Genomic DNA, 8083 nt, shown 5'->3' with positions numbered 1-8083 from the left:
TTCACTGGGCACTCATTCTTCTCTCTCCTGCCACCATGTGAAGAAGGACGTGTTTGCTTCCCTTTCTGCCATGACTGTAAGTTTCCTGAGGCTTCCTTAGCCATGCTGAACTCTGAGTCAATTAAACCTTTCCTTTATAAATTATCCAGTCTCTGGTATGTCTTTATTGAAAGTGTGAGAACAAACTAATACATACAGAAAATAGGCATTTGAAATTTATACATGATATTTTCTGGTCCTTATATTTACAAGTTGACAGCTTATAGAAACAAAGCATTTCTCAACTATAAAATTCCAAAATGATTTCATAAACAGCTAGATGATTCTTTTATCACCTTTATAGAACCAACATCTAAAATGTGACATAGAGGAAGGACTTTATCAATCTAAACATGGACATTGGCCAGGCATGGTGGCTCATGCTTATAATCCCAGAACTTTGGGAGACCGAGGTGGGTGGATCACTTGAGGTCAGGAATTCGAGAACAGCCTGGCCAGCGTGGTGAAACTGCATCTCTACTAAAAATACAAAAATTACCCAGGTGTGGTGATGGGCACTATAAAACGTAAAGTAGGGGTTCCTCTTCAAAGACTTTCCTCCCCATCTCATTAGGAATAATTAGTAACTTCTCTTAGAAGCAAAATTTATTCAAAGACCTGTGCTAATATTCTTAAATATCTGCTAGCCATAATAAAGAAATCAATGTGCTTTATGTTCTTAGCTCCCACAATTTCACGTAAATATCTGCCCTGGCATGCTTATACTGGTCCAAGCAAGTATTAGGTCATAGCCTGTTCCTCTTCCTTATGTGAAGGTGTTTTTACCTTTCTCAGCATTCCACAAGCTACTTCCTCCTTCCTTTGTTCTCCTCTGCCTTTGCCTCTTCTAAAAGTTCTAAGTTGCTAGCCAGTCGGGACAAATACAGAATGTGAGGTCGCGTTCCAGCCAATGGAAACTGGATACAGCAGTAGGGTTGACGTGTCAGGTTATAAACGACCCTGTCTCCTTTGTTTGGTGTACTCTCGTGGCAAAACTGCTGGCAAGTGTACCCTGTCTGCAGAAAGTAAAAAAAAAAAAAAAAAAAAAAGGGCTTTGCTGAGGAAATTAAATGTATGTTCAAGTGTTATTTCTTTACGGCACTGGCAACAAGCATTCCTAGTAGCACCTCTCATCCCAGCTATTCTGGTGGCTGAGGCAGGAGAATAGCTTGAACCTAGGAGGTGGAGGTTGCAGTGAGCTGTGATCACACCACTGCACTCCAGCCTGAATGACAGAGTGAGACTTCGTCTGAAAAAAAGAAAAAATGGATATTGCCTACTTCTGTTATTTAACATCAAAATGACTTCAATATTTTAAATCTTTTGAAATAAGTTTTTCGCTTGTATACACAGTAAACCCAATGAAAAAACTTAACTGTCAAGAAGCAAATCAATACTGGACATATGTCAAGTATTATTTTAGACACTAGGTACCTGACATCATTGCTGTGGTTGGAAGAACTCTAAGGTAGTTTTTATGCTACCCCTCAATCTGTTGTATAAGCTCGGTAAAATCAAATTCCCATAAGCTGTGGGTGAGACCCATAGACATGAAAGAATATTCACCCCTTTAATTTGGTTACTTTATATAGCAAAAGTGATGAGATTGTGCTTGGTTTTCTCATATAACATCCACTTTTCCAAATGTTGACATAAATCGAGTATACTACAATGGAATTCAATTCTGCCACTAACTACCCAGTGTTAGCATAGACCCTACTAGTTAAAAGCTCAGTTCCACAAGACTTCCAACATCTTAGATGCCTGCTGCAAGTTGGAATTCCAAGGAACCCATACTTCTTCCAGGCCTACTGCAAATTTGGGTGTTTTCAAAACCTGACCTCAGATTTGACAATTTGTTTGATTAACACACAAAACTTAGAAAGGCACTATAATAATTACAGCTTTACTCTAAAAGATGCAAATAAACAAACTAATAATGTGGTACATAAGGTGACATCCAGAAGGGTCCTGAGCACACAGAAGCTTCAGTCCCCAGGGTAGCTGGAGTGTGTCAGACTCCCAGCAGGTAAATGTGTTCACCAACCTGCACGCTTACCCAAATCTTTCTATTTAGAGTTTTTGTTTTTTTTTTTTTTTCATGGTTTCATGACAAGTTTCATAGTTTCAAGTAGGTATAATCTAACCCTTGAGCTTGGTGCCCTGGCTCATGCTTATAATCCCAGAGACTCAGGAAGCTGAGGTGGAAGTATCACTTGTGGTTACTAGGAGTTCAAGTCCAGTCTGACAACGTAGTGAAACCTCATCTCAAAAAAAAAAAAAAAAGAAAGAAAGAAAAAGAAGAATACAGAAATTAGCTGAGTGTGCTCTTGTAGTCTCAGCTACTTAGGGGGCTGAGGTAGGAGGATCACTTGAGCTGAGAAGTTTGAAGCTACAGTGAGCTATGATTGCAGCATTGTACTCCTGCCTGGAAAACAGAGAGAGACTCCATTTGACTAAAAAATAAAAAAATATATATATATATAAAAAAAAGACAGAGCGAGAAGAGAACAAAACAGAACAAAAAGAAAATAATTTCTAACCCTCTAATCTCTGGGTTGGTTTTTCAGATTGATGAACTGATGACTCCAGCCCCCATCCTGAAGTTATCTAGCCCTTATTCCAAAGAGTCATCTCATTAACATGCAAAACATACTGTTCTCACTCAGGAAATTCCAAGGGTTTTAGGATCTCTTTGCCAGGAATCAGAGACAAAGCAAATATATTTTAATTATATTACAGATGGTCAATTCAATGATTACATTACCTTGTACAGTCATGCACAGCATAACAACATTTTGGTCAACCATTGACCACATATACAATGGTGGTCCTTTAAGATTATAATACCATATTTTTATTGTACCTTTTCTGTGTTTAGATATACAAATACTTACCATGGTGTTACAATTGTCTGCAGTATTCAATACAGTAACAGTATTTAATACAGTAACTTACAAGCAATAAGCTCTACCATATAGCCTAGGTGCATAGTATGTTAGCCCATCTAAATTTGTTTGAGTATACTCTACAATGTTTGCATCATAAAATCACCTAACAATGCATTTCTCAGACTATATCCTCACCATTAAGTTAAGGAATGCATGACTGTATAAGATTCCATATTAGCAGACTACAGAGAGTATCCACCTGGCCTTGAAGCAAAGTCCCACCTCTGGAGAGCGCCTAGCTGCATAGAATGGTGAGTGGGCTCCAGGATCTGAGTATGGCTCCAGTTGACAACTAATGAGAAACCAGGAACCACTGTCCTTTAACTGCAAGTGATATGGAACAAAAACCTCTCTTAGGGGGCTGCAGTCCCCCCAGCATGAAAATAAAGAAAAATCTTTAGTTCCATCAAGGGAAATTCCAGGCATCCAGCTAGCTCTGCAAAGTAAATGAGCAACTTGATAAACATAGAGGAATAGTAGCTTAAAAAATAGCAAAGCATGCCAGGCGCAGTGGCTCACGCCTGTAATCCCAGCACTTTGAGAGGCTGAGGCAGGTGAATCACCTGAGATCAGGAGTTTGAGACCAGCCTAGCCAACATGGTGAAACCCCGTCTCTACTAAAAATTCAAAAATTAGCTGAGAGTGGTGGTGGGCACTTGTAATCCCAGCTACTCGGAAGGCTGAGGCAGAAGAATTGCTTGAACCCAAGAGGTGGAGGTTGCAGTGAGCCGAGATGGTGCCATTGCACTCCAGCCTGGGCAAGAAGAGCAAGACTCTGTCTCAAAAAAAAAAAAAAAAAAAAAAGCAAAGGAAGTTAGAATCATGGGAGGCTATTTCCTTATAGAAACTAAAGATAATATCTTAACATATGCCCTTGAATTGTTTTTCAGAAACCTGGACCCCCAACAAAAAGACCTGTTGGCATGTAGACCTCAGATAAGGGAGAACTGAGGATTGAGCTCTGATCACAATTCTTTTTTCTACTATTCTTCCTGAGGGGCCTGGAGGAAGTCACATCCACAAGCCAGAGCTAACCCTTTTTCTGCTGACCCCAAATTTTTAAACAAAGCTTCTTTTCCTTAACCAATTGCAAATCAGAAAATCTTCAAATTTGCCTAAGACCTGTAAGCTTCTGCTTCAATATATCACACCTTTTCTTAGGCCAAACCAATGTATAAACTCCGTGTATTAATTTAGACTGTAACTTCTGCACTCCTGAAAATTTCCCCCGGCTTTGAAAACCCTTGCTTGTAAGCCAGCCGGGAGTCTGGGTCTTAAACATGAGCTGCCTGATTGTCCTTGCTTGGTGCCCTGCAATAAATGCCTGATTGTTGTGGTGCAGTTTGGATGTCAGTATTTCACTTTGCTGGACCACGAAGGCCGACCTATGTTTGGTTCATTCACTAACACAAGGAAGTGGATTCTGCTAAAACACAGTGAGCTTACAACTGAATGCTGAGACTCTCTGATGAGATCATAGCTCGGCTGACATTCTTATTTTAGCTTGATTGAGACTATAAGCAGAGAACCCCACCCAGAATCCTTACTCAAGGAAACTGAGATAATAAATTTTCATTGTTTTAAGCCACTGTTTGTAATAGTTCCTTACACAACAACAATAATAATAATAATAAAAACTAATTCACTTGCTTTCATGGAACTTACGATTATTAAGTGAGACACATTATGAATATCTGCCCAAAAAGTAAATAATACAATTTCAGAAAAATAAGTGCTTTGGAGTACATTAATATAGGTGAGGTGTAAGAGAAGGTGAATAGTGTCTCAATGATAGGAGTGTGGATACCAAAACACTATTAAACCCACCCAGTTTTTTCATACACATTTCTGTTGGATGAACATAGAAATTGACCCTTCTGGGCTTTAAGCTTGAAACTTATGTTTGTTTTATCTGAGTTCCTTCCCCAGGAAAGGATCCCAAAGGCCTCTAAAAAAGTATACAAAAACCTGAAACTAACCAGATTATTGCATTCAGATGATGAGATGCCAGGACCCTCATTCATCATGATTTTTCCTTATCCTCCCTGCGTTCCCCACACAGTTACATTTCTTCCCTGCTATATAAACCCCTAATTGTATTCAGTCAGGAAGATGGGTTCGAGACTGATCTCTCATCTCCTCAGCTGCATCACCTGATTAAAGCCTTCTTTTTTGGCAATGCTCATCCTCTCAGTCATTGGTTTTCTGTGCAGTGAACAGCAGGACCTAGACTGAACTCCTGGTATTTTGGTAACAACTGCGAGAAGGCTCAAATTGCTGAAATTCAAAGGAAGTCAACACATTGTAAGAAGAGCCAAGAGGGTACATGGCAGAGCAGAATTTGACACATTATAAGATGAGCCAGGAGGGTATATGGCAGAGCCAAGAGGGTACATGGCTAGAGGTGTCGTAAGGGAGTCTGCTAGGGGAGAGTCTGGACAGGAAGGAAAGGGTCAGATAATGAAAGATCATGGCAGTCATTCATTTCTACACTTTGAAACTTAATAATCTATTTTTTATAATTTTAAAAGCATTGACCATTTTTGAGAGAGAATTTCTGTAGCTTGTTCAGTGTTTTCAAACTCTGCTAATATACTTATTTTTCTAACTAATCTTCAGTTAATTTTGATGATGTATTTTATTTTTACACAGCGGACTATTTAATTGTTGTACCCAACTTTACATATAATTGTACACTGAGCTCCAATTATCTGTATATAATTGGGAATCAAAGCCTGTGAGTGACACTTTGTTTTCTGAGTGATCTTTGGAATTAATTAACATTGATACTGTGTTTCTGATTTTCTATGTATTAGCGTTATGCTTGGGTCATCAGAGATTTATTCTTATTCTACTTTGTGGTTATCTTGTATTTAACAACTCTATGTAGCTAATCCCTAATTGAATCAATTGTTATCATTTCATCATAATAAAATAATCATCAGTAACAGGGCGTGCTGGAGCTACTGGCGTGCATTGGCTTACAAGAGACCACCATGGACATTCTTTCCCAACTCCCTTATCAGTGGTGCCATCTTGAGATTTTGAAATTGTCAACAGTGGAAATAGTTGTATCACAAAATCAGCAAATATTACAATAATAGGTTTTGTTTCCTCAGAAAGACAGTTAAATTTTACTAGCATACCAGTGATGAGACACAACATTTCTGTATGACAATTTATAAAAATTTCAACATGAGACTTTCTTTAAATCCTACTGGCTTGTCTTGACTTTCTGTGACTCATAAAAGAAATTTTTGAAAAAAAAATTTTGTTTTGATTGCAATTTATTCCTATGTAGTTATTTACATGCATATTTTTGTAATTACAATTAATGAAATAAAATTTAATTTATATGTATAAGAAGTTAATTAAACAATAGCTTATTCTGGATGCTGAAATTAATATAGATTAATCACATTCAATTACATTCACTAATTAGAATTTCTCTTCATACCAACATCTTCCTATTCCTCAAATAAATTATAATTTAGGGACACAGTATAGCTTTCTGTTGGTAGGTAATTTTTGGTCACAAAATAAAAAGTTGTCACTGCCATAACATTTTCTCATCCTATTAACTGGAAAGAAATATATGCCCAGCACCATATCTAAGCACAAGGGAAAAATGGAGAATAACTGCTTCTTTCCCCACAGTGTTTAATTTTGTCAGAGGAGGAAACTAAAAAGCAAAACAAAAAACACATTTTAAATATCTTGATAACAAAAATAGGATTATATTTGTATCTTATTGAAAAACAATATGTAATTAAATAAAAAGTAATGTAATAATTATTTCTGCATCTTAAAACATTTTATGTATGGAGCGTAAGAATAAAGAACCAAAAATATAAGGCTGTGATATGTATAATATGGATTTATTTAATTGTAATTTTTATAATAGTTTATTTTCCTCTCTAAATAATCATGAGTTGCACTCATTTATATATTTTCACTCCAAATATCCAAACTTTTCTAGAAATTTCTAGTATGCCAGTGACCTGTACCAATTTCTTTCTAGGAAAACAATAAGAAGAATCAGATTGTAACTTTCATTCTGCAGCTGACTCAGTCATCTGGTGTTTCATTTTCCTCCCTGGCTACACCAACTTCTATTATTTCTGATAGGAATGAAACTCTTCAATGCCTTTGGAATGAGCAGTGCAAGCAATTGGGTGCCATTTAATGTACAAGACCAATTCATAAGCCATTTGCACAGGTTCCGTTCCTTTATCTCAGATTCTTAAAATACATTTGGTTGTTTACCTCACAAAACAGGATAAACATTTTGTCAGATTTTTGATGTCCATTGAAATTCTCGTACTAATACCACTGATTATTTTATATGCTCCAAATAAATAAGCATTACTTATTAAAGTATATGAATGTTCTTCATAGTGTTTATCAAGTCAAATTAAATATTCTGTATAATACTTTTTGTTTTTCTTTAAACATTTAATCATTTTACTTCTCAGATTAAGATTATTTTGAGGGCAATTCAAGATATAAATTGTCCTTTTTGTTTTATCCTAAGGGAAAAAAAAGAAGCAAATCAAAATGATAGTTATTTCTTAGAACTGTTTAATGCGACGCTATGTATTTTGTTTTTACTCTATACTTAGAGTAATGAGATGAAATAAACAATAATTTCAAAATTGGATAACTAGAAAATTTAAGTATATTCTTACTAGGTATTTGTTGACACATGTTCAACAATAAAAGTGTAAGCTAAAACTAGAGCACCTGAAAATATAAGACATATTACTTATGAATTTGAAAGCAATATATATTTTTTCCAAGCACACCTGTGGCTTGATATACAATATTAATTGCCAATAAGTGTGCATAACTTCAGTCTTAATTATTAAGTTAGGTAATAATACAATTTAACATTAATGAGAGGGTATAATTGAAAATGAAAAGGAGTGCTACAAAAAAATAAGCATACATTTGTCATATTAAGTCACTAAATGACAATGTGGTTTTTTAAATTTTTTATTTTATTTTATTTTATTTTTTTAGAGACGGGGTCTCACTATGTTGCCCAGGATGGTCTCTTAACTCCTGGCCTCAAGCAGCCTTCCTGCCTGGTT

This window comes from Pan troglodytes, chromosome 22 (assembly GCF_028858775.2).
Source record: "Pan troglodytes isolate AG18354 chromosome 22, NHGRI_mPanTro3-v2.0_pri, whole genome shotgun sequence".
Lineage (NCBI taxonomy): Eukaryota > Metazoa > Chordata > Mammalia > Primates > Hominidae > Pan > Pan troglodytes.
Note: the sequence above shows the minus strand (reverse complement) of the source record.